The following is a 16,098-nucleotide window of genomic DNA, read 5'->3' on the forward strand; positions in this document are numbered from 1 at the left end:
TCTTCTTGGTTCTCTTGGTTCTCCTTGGTTCTTCTTGGTTCTCCTTGGTTCTCCTTGGTTCTCTTGGTTCTCCTTGGTTCTCCTTGGTTCTTCTTGGTTCTCCTTGGTTCTCCTTGGTTCTTCTTGGTTCTCCTTGGTTCTTCTTGGTTCTCCTTGGTTCTTCTTGGTTCTCCTTGGTTCTCCTGGCCGTGTGCTTCGGGTCATTGTCATGTTGGACTCAGACTCGACACATCTTCAATGTTCTAACTGAGGGAAGGAGGTCGTTCTCCAGAATCTCACACTCCGTGGTCCTGGTGCAGTGGCCCCGTCACATGTGCAGAACAACGACCCCCCAAAACACGACGCTCCCGCGGCTCGGCTCGGTTCTGCAGGAGTGACTGTGGAACATAGAACCCACAGAACACAGAACATAGAACCCACAGAACATAGAACCCACAGAACATAGAACCCACAGAACCCACAGAACAACAGAACAGAACACAGAACTAGAACCCACAGAACATAGAACCCACAGAACCCACAGAACACAGAACATAGAACCAACAGAACCCACAGAAACACAGAACACAGAACCCACAGAACACCACAGAACCCACAGAACATAGAACACAGAACCCAGAGGAGTGGGGGGGTTCTAAAGTTCCCTTGTCAAAGTTTATTTGTTGATATTTTGATATAAATCGTTTTATTTCTTTGTTTAATTGTGGAGGAGTCGGACATAAAGTTTATTTTTGTTTTTCTTTTATTTTCTGTTCAAAGTTGATTTGATTCATTTTCTGTTTTGTTCTTTGTAAAACTGATCTTCACTTTTAAATCTGATCTTTATTTTTAAAGTTTTGAGAGAGAAATGTTGAAGAAATGCACCATGTAACTAAACTCTAAATGTTTTAATAAATGTGATTTCAGTTTTGACCAAAATAAAACCGATAATATTTTTTTTTTCATATTCAAACGGCCTTTGACCTGCTCCACCTCGTGATGTCATCAAGTGAACAGCTCCTTTTCTCTTGGGTTCAGTCGAGATCGACGAGTCCATGATCCAGGTGATTCTAGTGAAGGTGAAGTGTGGAGTTTAAAAACACAGTGGAGCACTTCCTGTAGCACCACATGATGACGTCACGAGGTGCATCAGAGGGATTCAGGAGGAGAGTCTAAATGTGCAGTTTGTCGTAGACGAGATTTAAAATAAATAAAATAAAATAAAAAACATTTCAAAAAGTTTCAGGGGATTATGAGCACGCGCACGTCACCTGACCGCGCGCGCATCCACGTGGCAGACGTGGTGCCGTTGCGCGCTGACGTCAGACGCAGAGACGTGGAAGTGTCCGGAGTCCGAGGGTTAAATCCACTTCGGCGGAGTTCGGGATTAATGCGGAACATTTCAGGAGTTTGTGCGAAAACTGCAAAGATCCGGATCCTGAAATCTCACGAAACCTGAAGGAAAAACACGACGGAGCAAAACACGCGAGATCTGAAGGTGAGAAGCGCGTCCACGAGCGGCGCTGACCTCTACCTGCGTCCAGACCCGGTCTAAACCAGGACTAAACCAGGTCTAAACCAGGTCTAAACCAGGTCTAAACCCGGTCTAAACCCGGTCTAAACCAGGTCTAAACCAGGTCTAAACCAGGTCTAAACCAGGTCTAAACCAGGTCTAAACCAGGTCTAAACCAGGTCTAAACCAGGTCTAAACCAGGTCTAAACCAGGTCTAAACCAGGTCTAAACCCGGTCTAAACCAGGTCTAAACCCGGTCTAAACCAGGTCTAAACCCGGTCTAAACCAGGTCTAAACCAGGTCTAAACCAGGTCTAAACCAGGTCTAAACCCGGTCTAAACCCGGTCTAAACCAGGTCTAAACCAGGTCTAAACCCGGTCTAAACCCGGTTTAGACCCGCTGTAGACCCGGTTTAGTCCAGGTTTAGACCGGGTTCAGTTCTTGTTCAGTCCTGATTTAGTCCTCTTATAGTCCTGGTTTAGTCCTGCTTCAGTTCGGTCCTGGTTTAGTTCTGTTTTAGTCCTTTTTGGGTCCTGGTTTAGTTCTGGTTTAGTCCTTTTTGGGTCCTGGTTTAGTTCTGGTTTAGTCCTGGTTTAGTCCTGGTTCCCTGGTTCAGTCCTGGTTCAGTTCGGTCCTGGTTTAGTTCTGTTTTAGTCCTTTTTGATGTCTTTTTAGGTTATTTCATTCATGTTTGGTTTTTTTTGGTCTTTTTAAAATTCTCCAGGTCACGTGACTTAAAAAGTGCAAACACCGTTTTTCTGGTCGTGGTTAAAAATCTCGCCGCCTTTGGTTTTGTCAATAAAATCTTTGTGGATTTGTTTTCCTTGAACATCAGTGTTTTTTTCAGCGAGTGAAACTAAAGTCTGAGATTTTTACACAAACATCACAAACACAAACACAAAACAACACAAACACAACATCACAAACACAAACATCACAAACACAAACACACAAACATCACAAACACAAACGTCACAAACACAAACGTCACAAACACAAACACAAACATCACAAACACAAACATCACAAACACAAACATCACAAACACAAACATCACAAACACAAACATCACAAACACAAACATCACAAACACAAACACAAACACAAACATCACAAACGTCACAAACACCACAAACACAAACATCACAAACACAAACATCACAAACACAAACATCACAAACACAAACGTCACAAACACAAACGTCACAAACACAAACGTCACAAACACAAACGTCACAAACACAAACACAAACACAATCACAAACACAAACATCACAAACACAAACGTCACAAACACAAACGTCACAAACACAAACATCACAAACACAAACACACAAACACAAACGTCACAAACACAAACGTCACAAACACAAACGTCACAAACACAAACGTCACAAACACAAACACAAACACAAACGTCACAAACATCACAAACACAAACACAAACGTCACAAACACAAACGTCACAAACACAAACGTCACAAACACAAACACAAACACAAACACAAACATCACAAACACAAACATCACAAACACAAACATCACAAACGTCACAAACGTCACAAACGTCACAAACACACAAACACAAACGTCACAAACACAAACATCACAAACGTCACAAACACAAACGTCACAAACACAAACATCACAAACGTCACAAACACAAACGTCACAAACGTCACAAAACAAACGTCACAAACGTCACAAACACAAACGTCACAAACACAAACGTCACAAACGTCACAAACGTCACAAACACAAACATCACAAACGTCACAAACACAAACATCACAAACGTCACAAACACAAACGTCACAAACGTCACAAACACAAACGTCACAAACGTCACAAACACAAACGTCACAAACACAATAAACATCATGTTCCTTATTGAAAGTCTTAAAAACTCTTAAATTCTGTTTCAACTCTGAGTTTGTTCACAAAAGTTTTACATGAACATAAATCTGTTTTTATAAACTCACTCGAGCCTCAGTGCGCAAAAACAAACAAACAAACAAACAAACAAACAAACAAACAAGAACAAGATGAAATCATGTAACGTGACTGAACGTTTAATTTGAACCAAACTTTGGTTTGTTCATAAACATGAGTCGAGTTGAAGAAGACGAAGATCATGAAGAAGAAGAAGGTTTAATCCACAGACGCTCTGATGTTCCACACGCCCAACTGGTGTAGTTTGTTTGTTTGTTTGTTTGTAGTTTGTTTGTTTGTTTGTAGTTTGTTTGTTTGTTTGTAGTTTGTTTATTAGAATTGGAGCTGGAGTTTTTCAGTCGTATCATCGCTCAGATGTTGGTTTTCATTTTCATTTAGTTCATTAAAAAGGCTTTAAAAAGTCTTTAAAAAGTCTTTAAAAAGTCTTTAAAAAGTCTTTAAAAAGTCTTTAAAAAGTCTTTAAAAAGTCTTTAAAAAGTCTTACATTTGGGATAAACTGGGGAAACCCTGGACTAGGACCACACAAGGACTTGGACCACAGTGTAGTTCTGGTTTAGACCTGGTTTAGTCCTGGTTTAGTTCTGCTTTAGTCCTGCTTTAGTCTTGGTTTAGTCCAGGTTTAGTCCAGGTTTAGTCCAGGTTTAGTCCAGGTTTAGTCCAGGTTTAAGTCTCTGGTTTAGTCCTGGTTTAGTCCTGGTTTAGTCCAGGTTTAGTCCAGGTTTAGTCCTGGTTTAGTCCTGGTTTAGTTCTGAGTCTCGGTCTCTTGTTTATTTGACTTTGTATTGTTCATTGTGTTGGAGACCTGCAGGTCCCACTGCACTGACCCTCATGTCCTATTGTCCTCATGTCTCCTCATGTCCTCCTGTCCTCATGTCCTCCTGTCCTCCTCCTGTCCTCCTCCTGTCCTCCTCCTGTCCTCTCCTCATGTCCTCCTGTCCTCCTCCTGTCCTCCTCATGTCCTCCTGTCCTCCTCCTGTCCTCCTCATGTCCTCCTGTCCTCCTCCTGTCCTCCTCATGTCCTCCTCCTCGTCCTCCTGTCCTCCTCATGTCCTCCTGTCCTCCTCATCCTCCTGTCCTCCTCATGTCCTTCTCCTGTCCTCCTCCTGTCCTCCTCATGTCCTCCTGTCCTCCTTCCTGTCCTCCTCCTGTCCTCCTCCTGTCCTCCTCCTGTCCTCCTCATGTCCTCCTGTCCTCTCATGTCCTCCTGTCCTCCTCATGTCCTCCTGTCCTCCTCCTGTCCTCCTCATGTCCTCATGTCCTCCTCCTGTCCTCCTCCTGTCCTCCTCACCTCCTGTCCTCCTGTCCTCCTCATGTCCTCCTGTCCTCCTCATGTCCTCCTCATGTCCTCCTGTCCTCCTCATGTCCTCATGTCCTCCTCATGTCCTCCTCATGTCCTCCTGTCCTGTCCTGTCCTGTCCTCCTGTCCTCCTCCTGTCCTCCTCATGTCCTCCTCCTGTCCTCCTCTCCTGTCCTCCTCATGTCCTCCTCCTGTCCTCCTCCTGTCCTCCTCCTGTCCTTCTCCTGTCCTCCTCATGTCCTCCTGTCCTCCTCTGTCCTCCTCCTGTCCTCCTCATGTCCTCCTGTCCTCCTGTCCTCCTCCTGTCCTCCTGTCCTCCTGTCCTCCTCCTGTCCTCCTGTCCTCCTCCTCCTCCTGTCCTCCTCCTGTCCTCCTGTCCTCCTCCTGTCCTCCTGTCCTCCTGTCCTCCTCCTGTCCTCCTGTCCTCCTCCTGTCCTCCTCCTGTCCTCCTCCTGTCCTCCTCCTGTCTCTCCTGTCCTCCTCATGTCCTCCTGTCCTCCTGTCTCATGTCCTTCTGTCCTCCTCCTGTCCTCCTGTCCTCCTCCTGTCCTCCTCATGTCCTCATGTCCTTCTGTCCTCCTCCTGTCCTCCTGTCCTCCTCATGTCCTCATGTCCTCATGTCCTGTCCTCATGTCCTCCTGTCCTCATGTCCTTCTGTCCTCCTCATGTCCTCCTGTCCTCATGTCCTCCTCTCCTCCTGTCCTCATGTCCTCATGTCCTCATGTCCTCATGTCCTCCTCATGTCCTCATGTCCTCTGTCCTCATGTCCTCATGTCCTCCTCATGTCCTCATTCCTCCTCATGTCCTCATGTCCTCCTCATGTCCTCATGTCCTTCTGTCCTCATGTCCTCCTCATGTCCTCCTCATGTCCTCATGATGTCCTCATGTCCTCATGTCCTTCTGTCCTCATGTCCTCTGTCCTCCTCTTGTCCTCTCGTCCTCCTCTTGTCCTCTTGTCCTCTCGTCCTCTCGTCCTCTCTCGTCCTCTCGTCCTCCTCTCGTCCTCTCGTCCTCTCGTCCTCGTCCTCTCGTCCTCTCGTTGTGTTAGAGTCAGGTTGGGATCGATATCGACTGGTATCGATGGATCGATATCGACTCTGTAAAGTTCAGACTCTGATGTTTCAGTGAAAAGTTTCTGTAAAAGTTTTGACAGAAAAGTGAAACGTTAAAGAGAAAAGTTTTCACATGTTTTTATAAAAATAAACTTGAGCTGAGAGTTTGAGTCGTGTTTGACAAAAGAGTGAAATTCTATCAAACTTTAAGAAGAAAAAAAACAAAACAAAAACAGTTTTTATGTCTTGCTGTTTATTTGTAAAAATGTTTTTTAGTTGAAGTTTGTTTTTTTTCCAGGGGCAAACATGAAATAATAAAATCTAGACTGAAATATTCCAGAAAATTTACACTTTGGAAAAGTGTGCAGAGTCTTGAACTCACTTTAGATTCAGATGTTTAAAAATCACACACTTTTCCACAAACTCGGCTCGTTTTTCTTCACTCGTTTTGTGGAGTTTTATTAAAGTTTCTGTCGTCAACTGAACACAAATGAACAAAATATAATTTACACAAAAATAATCAGGAATCATTTTAAAAATAAACTCACACAAATGAAAACAGACAGAAAACAACACAACAATCACAAAACCAAACATCCTCCATGTTCTTCTTCTCTGGGGTCGGGTCTCGGGGGCATCAGTCTGAACAGAGACTCCCAGACTTCCTTCACCCCAGACACTTCCTCCAGCTCCTCCAGTGGGACCTGAGGTGTTCCCAGTCCAGTCCAGAGACATCGTCCCTCCAGTGTGTCCTGGGTCTTCCCCGGGGCCTCCTCCCGGTGGGACATGAACACCTCCTGAGGGACACGTCCAGGAGACGTCAGAACAGACGTCCTCCCCTCAGACGCTCCTCTCCACGTGGAGGAGCAGCGGCTCTACTCCGACCTCTGTCTCTAAGGGAGACGCCCAGACGCCCTGCGGAGGAAACTCATTTCGAGCGCTTGTATCCACGATCTCGTCCTTTCGGTCACTACCCAGAGCTCATGACCAGAGGTGAGAGGAGGAACGAAGACTGACCGGTAAATCGAGAGCTTCGCCTTTCGACTCAGCTCCTCTTCACCACAACGACCGATACAGCGACCGCATCACTGCAGACGCTGCACCTGTCCACCTGTCAATCTGCCCACGCTGCACCTGTCCACCTGTCAATCTCACGTTCCGTCCTTCCCTCACTCGAGAACAAGACCCCGAGATACTTGAACTCCTCCACTTGAAGGCAAAGACTCCCCACCCGCCCGGAGAGGGCAAGACACCTTTTTTCTGGTCGAGAACCATGACCGTCGGATTTGGAGGAGCCGATCTTCATCCCAGCAGCTTCACACTCGGGTCAAACTGCCCCAGTGCTGCAGGTCCTGGTCTGATGAAGACAACCAGCAACATCATCTGCAAACAGTAGAGATGAGATCCTGTGGTCCCCAAACCGGACCCTCCAGCCCCTGACTGCACCTAGAAATTCTGTCCATAAACACAATGAACAGAACCGGTGACAGGTGCAGCCCTGGCAGAGTCCAACATGCACCGGGAACAGGTCTGACTTACTGCCGGCAATGAACACAGCTCCTGCTCCGGTCATACAGGGACCGGACCCCAGACTCCCAGAGCGCCCCCCACAGGACACCACGAGGGACACGGTCCAATGCACATGTGGACTGGTTGGGCAAACTCCCATGAACCTCGAGCACCGATGGAGAGTGTAGAGCTGGTCCAGTGTTCCACCGCCAGGACCAAAACCACACTGCTCCTCCTGGATCTGAGGTTCGACTATCGGCCGAATTCTCCTCTCCAGTCCCTGGCATAGACCTTACCGGGAAGGCTGAGGAGTGTGATTCCCCTGTAGTTGGATCAAACCCTCCTCTCCCTTTTTTTACAGAGGGACCACCACCCCGGTTTGCCAGTCCAGAGGTACTGTCCCCGACCGCCACGCGATGTTGAAGAGGCGTGTCAGCCAAGACCCACAACATCCAGAGACTTCAGGTACTCAGGACGGATCATCCACCCCAGAACCACCGAGAAACTTTAACCACCTCAGCGACTTCAGGGTGACGGATGAGTCCACTTCCGAGTCCCCAACCTCGACTTCCTCCTCGGAAGACGTGACGGTGGGATTGAGGAGATTCTCAAAGTTTTCCTTCCACCGTCCGACAACGTCCCCAGTCGAGGTCAGCAGCTTCTCCCCCCGCACTGTAAACAGTGTTGGTGAAGAACTACTTCCCCCTCCTGAGGCGCCGGACGGTTTGACAGAATCTCTTTGAGGCCGTCCGATAGTCCTTCTCCATGGCCTCCCCGAACTCCTCCCAGCTCTGAGTTTTTGCCTCCGCGACCACACGGGCTGCAGCACGCTTGGCCCGCCGGTACCTGTCAGCTGCTTCAGGAGTCCCCCGAGCCAGCAAGGCCCGATAGGACTCCTTCTTCAGCTTGACAGCATCCCTTACTTCCGATGTCCACCACCGGGTTCGGGGATTGCCGCCGCGACAGGCACCACAGACCTTACGCCCACAGCTCCGAGCAGCTGCATCGACAATAGAGGCCGAGAATGAAGCCCACTCGGACTCCATATCTCCAGCCTCCCCCGGAATCTGGGAGAAGCTCCTGGAGGTGCGAGTTGAAAGTCCCTTTGACAGAGGCTCTGCCAGACGTTCCCAACAGACCCTCACTACACGCTTGGGCCTGCCAGGTCTTTCCGGCTTCCTCCTCCTCCAGCGAACCCAACTCACAACCAGGTGGTGATCAGTTGACAGCTCAGCCCCTCTCTTCACCCGAGTGTCCAAGACACGCGGCCGGAGGTCAGACGACACGACTACAAAGTCCATCATCGACCTCCGGTCGGAGATCGTCCTGGTGCCACGTGCTCTGATGGACCTTGTGCTGAACATGGTGTTGGTTCTGGACAAACTGTGACTCACACAGAAATTCAATAACAGAACATGACTGAGGTTCAGATCAGGAGGACGTAACCCTAACCCCAGTAGAACAACAGAGTCTCCGGTCGGTGAACTGTCTAGTCCCTCCCAGGGTCTGGCAGAAGGTCGGGTACTCGAGTACTCTGCACTGCTGTTGGGCCCGAAGGCGACACCACAGTGAGAGACGTGTCCCCGACCTGAAGGTGCAGGGACTCGACCCTCTCGAACTCCAACACACGACCCCCCCTTCCCGACACCAGAGAAACAGAGTCCAGCTCCTCCAAGAGTTTGGTTCCAGAGCCCAAACTGTGCTGGAGGTTGAGGTCGACTGTATCTGGTCGTTAACGTTCAACCTCCTGCACAAGCTCAGGCTCCTCCCCCCAGCGAGGCGACATGTCCCCAGAGCCACAGTCTCCATGTCCAGAGATCGAGGCCCCCGCTGTCGACTGCTGCTCAGATCCCTCTGCACTGGCCCCATATGGGTGGCCCTGTGGGGGAAGACCCGTCCACCAGGCGCTCGCTGGTGAGCACCCGCCCCAGGCCTGGCTCCAGGGTGGGCCCCCGGTGACGCCGATCTGGGCGACGTATCTGGCCTCGTTGATTCACTCATCATATGGCGCGTCTGACCTGACCCCAGGACCTGACCCCAGGACCTGACCCTGACCCCCAGGACCTGACCCCCAGGACCTGACCCCCAGGACCTGACCCTGACCTGACCCCAGGACCTGACCCCCAGGACCTGACCCCAGGACCTGACCCCTGACCCCAGGACCTGACCCTGACCCCCAGGACCTGACCCCCAGGACCTGACCCAGGACCTGACCCCAGGACCTGACCCCAGGACCTGACCCTGACCCCCAGGACCTGACCCCCAGGACCTGACCCCAGGACCTGACCCCCAGGACCTGACCCCCAGGACCTGACCCCAGGACCTGACCCCAGGACCTGACCCCAGAGCTCCTAGGATCATTCACAACACAAACACAAACCAACACAAAACACAAACGTTTGTTTAATTTTGTTCATTTAAATTTTGCTGTTTTGCGTCATCGCCCAAAATAAAACTGTTCAAATCTGAATCACCAAAAACTTTTAACAGCACAAACCAAACACAAACGTTGACAGTTTGTGTGTGTGTGTGTGTGTGTGTGTGTGTGCGATATCAGCAGAATCTGATATTCGATATTCGATATTTGATATTGATGACACAGGGATCCAGACCCCAGGTTTATCACGACGCCTCAAAGTCCAAACGTCAGAAGACGCCACATCAACATTACAGCTTTATTATCGTTTTATTACCGTTTTATTATCGTTTTATTATTGTTTTTATTATTGTTTTATTGTTTTATTATTGTTTTTATCAGGTCTGTGACACTGGGGCTGGGACAGACTCAACAGTTGAACTGTCATTGGTCAAAATGATCTGACTGTCCCTGTTTATGTCCTCACACCATCAGACCTGATCCAGACCTGATCCAGACCTGATCCAGACCTGATCCAGACCTGATCCAGACCCGATCCAGACCGATCCAGACCTGATCCAGACCCGATCCAGACCCGATCCAGACCCGATCCAGACCCGATCCAGACCCGATCCAGACGTCCTGAGGTAGGTGTAGGACTGAGTGTCCACATTGACGTGATGTTTTTTCATTCTTAATGAAATATTCCAGAGTTAAAATCTTCTCTTTTTGTTTCCATGGAAATATAATAATAATATATTATTATTATTATTATTATTATTATTATTATTATTATTATTATTATTATTATGTTGTTATTAATTTAATAATTAAATAATAATAATAATTAAAATAATAATAATAATAAAATAATAATAATAAACTGGTGAATCTGGTGAGATGTTTTTATTTTTTGGGGGAGGTTCTGATTGGACAGAGACACGACGAGAACAAACCACAAACATGATCCAGGAACCAAAATCAGAATAAAACAAACACTTAGTTCAGAATTAAGATTCAGTCATCATCATCTTCATCTTCATCTTCATCTTCATTCAAGTGTTTACATGAACTTTTTAAAGACAAACTCAGTTTGATTCAGAGTTAAATCTAAAGGACTAAACCAGGACTAGACCAGGACTAGACCAGGACTAGACCAGGATTAGACCAGGACTAGACCAGGACCAGACCAGGACCAGACCAGGACCAGACCGTGTCGTCGTCCGGTCGTACGAGGTCTGTGTTCCATTGGTTCGTTTTTTGAATTTGAATTAAGGAAAAATCATAAAAAGTGAAGTTTGTTATTTCATGTTTCAGTTTTAATTTGAAACAGAAAAACAGATTTGTTCGTGTTTCCAGGTGGAGTGAACGGTTTGTGTTTCCTCGGTGTTGTTTCCTCGGTGTTGTTTCTTCGGTGTTGTTTCGGTGTTGTTTCCTCGGTGTTGTTTCCTCGGTGTTGTTTCCTCGGTGTTGTTTCCTCGGTGTTATTTCCTCGGTGTTGTTTCTTCGGTGTTGTTTCCTCGGTGTTGTTTCCTCGGTGTTGTTTCCTCGGTGTTGTTTCCTCGGTGTTGTTTCTTCGGTGTTGTTTCCTCGGTGTTGTTTCCTCGGTGTTGTTTCCTCGGTGTTGTTTCCTCGGTGTTGTTTCTTCGGTGTTGTTTCCTCGGTGTTGTTTCCTCGGTGTTGTTTCCTCGGTGTTATTTCCTCGGTGTTGTTTCTTCGGTGTTGTTTCTTCGGTGTTGTTTCCTCGTGTTGTTTCCTCGGTGTTGTTTCCTCGGTGTTTGTTTCTTCGGTGTTGTTTCTTCGGTGTGTTTCTTCGGTGTTGTTTCTTCGGTGTTGTTTCTTCGGTGTTGTTTCCTCGGTGTTGTTTCCTCGGTGTTGTTTCCTCGGTGTTGTTTCCTCGGTGTTGTTTCCTCGGTGTTATTTCCTCGGTGTTGTTTCCTCGGTGTTGTTTCCTCGGTGTTGTTTCCTCGGTGTTGTTTCTTTCGGTGTTGTTTCCTCGGTGTTATTTCCTCGGTGTTGTTTCTTCGGTGTTGTTTCTTCGTGTTGTTTCTTCGGTGTTGTTTCCTCGGTGTTGTTTCCTCGGTGTTGTTTCCTCGGTGTTGTTTCCTCGTGTTGTTTCCTCGGTGTTGTTTTTCTTCGGTGTTGTTTCTTCGGTGTTGTTTCTTTCTCGGTGTTGTTTCCTCGGTGTTGGTGTTGTTTCCTCGGTGTTGGTGTTGTTTCTTCGGTGTTGTTTCTTCGGTGTTGTTTCTTCGGTGTTGTTTCTTCGGTGTTGTTTCCTCGGTGTTGTTTCCTCGGTGTTGTTTCCTCGGTGTTGTTTCTTCGGTGTTGTTTCTTCGGTGTTGTTTTTCCTCGGTGTTGTTTCCTCGGAGTTGTTTCTTCGGTGTTGTTTCTTCGGTGTTGTTTCTTCGGTGTTGTTTCCTCGGTGTTATTTCCTCGGTGTTGTTTCCTCGGTGTTGTTTCTGGTGTCTGTTTGAATCTTGATGTTTTGTCGTGTGGTTTGGTGAAGTTCTGCTGCTCAACGTCGAGTCTGAACTCAGACAAACTCAACCAAGACGCTTCAGCTCTGCTTCTGTTTCAGTTTCTGTTTCTGTTTCTGCTCATGGACTTCAACGGTCCGGGTTCCCACGCTCATGGAAATCCTGGAAAACTCGGGGAATTATGGCGTTTTAGCGTCTCTTTCCCGCAGCTCCAGTGTTGTGTTCAGTTCTCATGAGGCTGATTATTTCTGAACGTCTTGAGTTTAAAAGAGACGACGGTAAATGCACGGACAGGATTTAGAACGTTCAAAAACTATAATCCCAGACCATGAAGTGAGAGGAAAGAGTTCACGTTTCAGACCGACACTAAAACTCTGATCAGTTCTACACATGGAGGAGCTGGAAAGTCCTGGAAAACTCTCTGTAGTCATGGAAAAGTCATGGAACAGTTTTGAAATGTGGTCAGTGAAAAAGAGCGAGGACCCTGAACAGAGACTCTGTACGACGTGAAGGTCAAGGCCTCGATGTAAAAGAAAACACACGTTTGGATTTTCAGGCGACTCCTTCAAGCAGCAGAACGTCAGGAACAAAGGAACGAGAAACAAATAAAAGATTAAAGATTCATCAAATGCACACGTAGAGAACAGTTTGGAGAACAGTTTGGGGAACAGTCTGGGGAACAGTTTGAGGAACAGTCTGGGGAACAGTTTGGGGAACAGTTTGGAGAACAGTTTGGGGAACAGTCTGGGGAACAGTTTGGGGAACAGTTTGGGGAACAGTCTGGAGAACAGTCTGGAGAACAGTCTGGGGAACAGTCTGGAGAACAGTTTGGGGAACAGTTTGGGGAACAGTTTGGAGAACAGGTCTTGTTTATGAACGATGGCGTCAGGAGGAGTTTGACCCTCGACTCGTGTCACTGTTTTTAACTCCACATGGAGAAACTTTATGAGTCCAGAGTCCAGCACCTGTCCTCAAGAACAAGTCACACCAGATAAACCCTCACCTGTGACCCACTTCAGACCTGGTCCAGACCCGGTTCAGACCTGGTTCAGACCTGCTTCAGACCTGGTTCAGACCTGGTTCAGACCTGGTTCAGTCCCAGTTCAGACCTGGTTCAGTCCCGGTTCAGACCTGGTTCAGTCCCGGTTCAGACCTGGTTCAGTCCTGGTTCAGTCCTGGTTCAGACCTGCTTCAGACCTGCTTCAGACCTGGTCCAGACCTGGTCCAGACCTGGTCCAGACCTGGTTCAGACCTGGTTCAGACCTGGTTCAGACCTGGTTCAGACCTGGTTCAGTCCCGGTTCAGACCTGGTTCAGACCTGGTTCAGTCCCGGTTCAGACCTGGTTCAGTCCTGGTTCAGTCCTGACCTGCTTCAGACCTGCTTCAGACCTGCTTCAGACCTGGTCCAGACCTGGTCCAGACCTGGTTCAGACCTGGTCCAGACCTGGTTTCAGACCTGGTTCAGAACCTGGTTCAGACTGTTCAGTCCCAGTTCAGACCTGGTTCAGACCTGGTTCAGTCCCGGTTCAGTCCCGGTTCAGTCCGGTTCAGACCCGGTTCAGACCTGGTTCAGACCTGGTTCAGACCTGGTCAGACCTGGTTCAGACCTGGTTCAGACCTGGTTCAGTCCCAGTTCAGACCTGGTTCAGACCTGGTTCAGAGTCCTGGTTCAGACCTGGTTCAGTCCAGTTCAGACCTGGTTCAGACCTGGTTCAGACCTGGTTCAGACCTGGTTCAGACCTGGTTCAGACCTGGTTCAGACCCAGTTCAGACCTGGTTCAGACCTGGTTCAGTCCCGGTTCAGTCCCGGTTCAGTCCCGGTTCAGACCCGGTTCAGACCTGGTTCAGACCTGGTCCAGACCCGGTTCAGACCCGGTTCAGACCTGGTTCAGACCTGGTTCAGACCTGGTCCAGACCCGGTTCAGACCTGGTTCAGACCTGGTTTAGACCTGGTTCAGACCTGGTTCAGACCTGGTCCAGACCCGGTTCAGACCTGGTTCAGACCTGGTTCAGTCCCAGTTCAGACCTGGTTCAGTCCCGGTTCAGTCCTGGTTCAGTCCTGGTTCAGTCCTGGTTCAGACCTGGTTCAGACCTGGTCCAGACCTGGTTCAGACCCGGTTCAGACCTGGTTTAGACCTGGTTCAGACCTGGTTCAGTCCTGCTTCAGACCTGCTTCAGACCTGGTCCAGACCCGGTTCAGACCTGGTTCAGACCTGGTTCAGACCTGGTTCAGACCTGGTTCAGACCTGGTTTAGACCTGGTTCAGACCTGGTTCAGTCCTGCTTCAGTCCTGCTTCAGACCTGCTTCAGACCTGGTCCAGACCCGGTTCAGACCTGGTTCAGACCTGGTTCAGACCTGGTTCAGACCTGGTTCAGACCTGGTTTAGACCTGGTTCAGACCTGGTTCAGACCTGGTTTAGACCTGGTTCAGACCTGGTTCAGACCTGGTTCAGTCCTGCTTCAGACCTGTTCAGACCTGGTTCAGACCCGGTTCAGACCTGGTTCAGACCCGGTTCAGAACCCGGTTCAGGGTTCAGACCCGGTTCAGACCTGGTTCAGACCTGGTTCAGACCTGGTTCAGACCTGGTTCAGACCTGGTTCAGACCTGGTTCAGACTAGAGTTTAATATTTTCCCCAAAAATGAAATGAATCAAATCCCAGGACAAGAAATAAGTTCAGTTGTTTTTGTAGATTTTTTGGAGCCTGGTCTTGTGACTTTAAGTGGCTCCAGAGTTTAAGTGTGACTTTTTTGTGGTAAATATATTTAATAAACTGAGATCGGGACATTTGGTTTGTGAAGTGAAGTTGTAGTAAAACCAACAGAAGAGAAGAACAGACTGTTCACACTCTCACATATGAACAGTTCTTCAGATAAACTAAAAACAGAACAAGTTGAACAAACTCTCAGTTTCCCTCCAAATCACTAAATCACTTCAATTCTTCATCCTCGTGTCACTTCTGAACAACTCGACCTCGACCTCCGGAGGGAAACGGACTCAGACTCAGACTCAGTTCAGTTTGAATTATTTGTGTCTTTCTGAATCCCGACAGGATGTTTCAGTGTCACTGAAGTCCAGACTTTGTCCATCATCCAGTGACTTGAGGAAAGTTTCACGGTTCATCCTCCTGGTGTCACAAGTTTCTCTCTCACTCCAAACTTTCTTTCTGCTGCTCCATTTCCATTTTCAGCTGCAGATTTCATGACTTTGTAAAGTTTGTAAATCTGCAGAATCTGATTTAGTTTTTGTGTTCATTTGTGTTCAGTTGTTTAAATGTTAAATAGTCGAGTGGTGCAGAAGTAACGGTGCAATCGACTGACATTAAAACGTAACGTAAAAGTGTAAAAATACGTCTGTAAAAGTCTAAAAATATGTTTGTAAAAGTGTAAAATTACGTCTGTAAAAATATAAAATTATGTCTGTAAAAGTGTACAGACAGAACAGAGGCTCTTTCTTTAGGAGACATGTGCAGTAGAGTGAAGTGACATTGGTGCAGGAGGAACAGGAGCAGCAGATCCTCACACACAAGATTAGAACCTCTCACACTTCACCAAAAACATCTGAATATACTAAAAACATTTAATACACTAAAAACATTTAATACACTAAAAACATTTAATATACTAAAAACATTTAATATACTAAAAACATTTATATTAATATACACATCTAAAAACATTTAATACACTAAAAACATTTAATACACTAAAAACATTTAATACACTAAAAACATTTAATACACTAAAAACATTTAATATACATTTAATATACTAAAAACATTTAATACACTAAAAACATTTAATACACTAAAAACATTTAATACACTAAAAACATTTAATACAATAAAAAACATTTAATATACTAAAAACATTTAATACACTAAAAACATTTAATACACTAAAAACATTTAAAACACTAAAAACATTTAATACACTAAAAACATTTAATACACTAAAAACATTT

At 47.0% G+C, this 16,098-nt stretch overlaps 1 protein-coding gene across 11 annotated transcripts in view; it reads left to right on the forward strand.

Annotated features, from left to right (window-relative positions):
- The first annotated feature begins 1,282 nt into the window (after window positions 1-1,282).
- Window positions 1,283-16,098, forward strand: part of slc31a1 (solute carrier family 31 member 1) — a 37,941-nt gene continuing 23,125 nt past the window's right edge. For 4 of the 11 annotated variants that reach the window (XM_055159890.1, XM_055159888.1, XM_055159889.1 and 1 more), the window contains exons 1-2: window positions 1,283-1,477; window positions 10,155-10,306. The gene's annotated coding sequence lies outside the window, so the exon portion shown is untranslated. Of the gene's footprint in view, window positions 1,478-10,061; window positions 10,307-16,098 lie in introns of all 11 variants that reach the window. The other 7 variants (XR_008633037.1, XM_055159887.1, XM_055159893.1 and 4 more) reach the window with 6 other exon arrangements.

This window comes from Boleophthalmus pectinirostris, unplaced genomic scaffold (genome assembly GCF_026225935.1).
Source record: "Boleophthalmus pectinirostris isolate CB_2022bp ecotype Guang Dong unplaced genomic scaffold, ASM2622593v1 HiC_scaffold_2825, whole genome shotgun sequence".
NCBI lineage: Eukaryota > Metazoa > Chordata > Actinopteri > Gobiiformes > Gobiidae > Boleophthalmus > Boleophthalmus pectinirostris.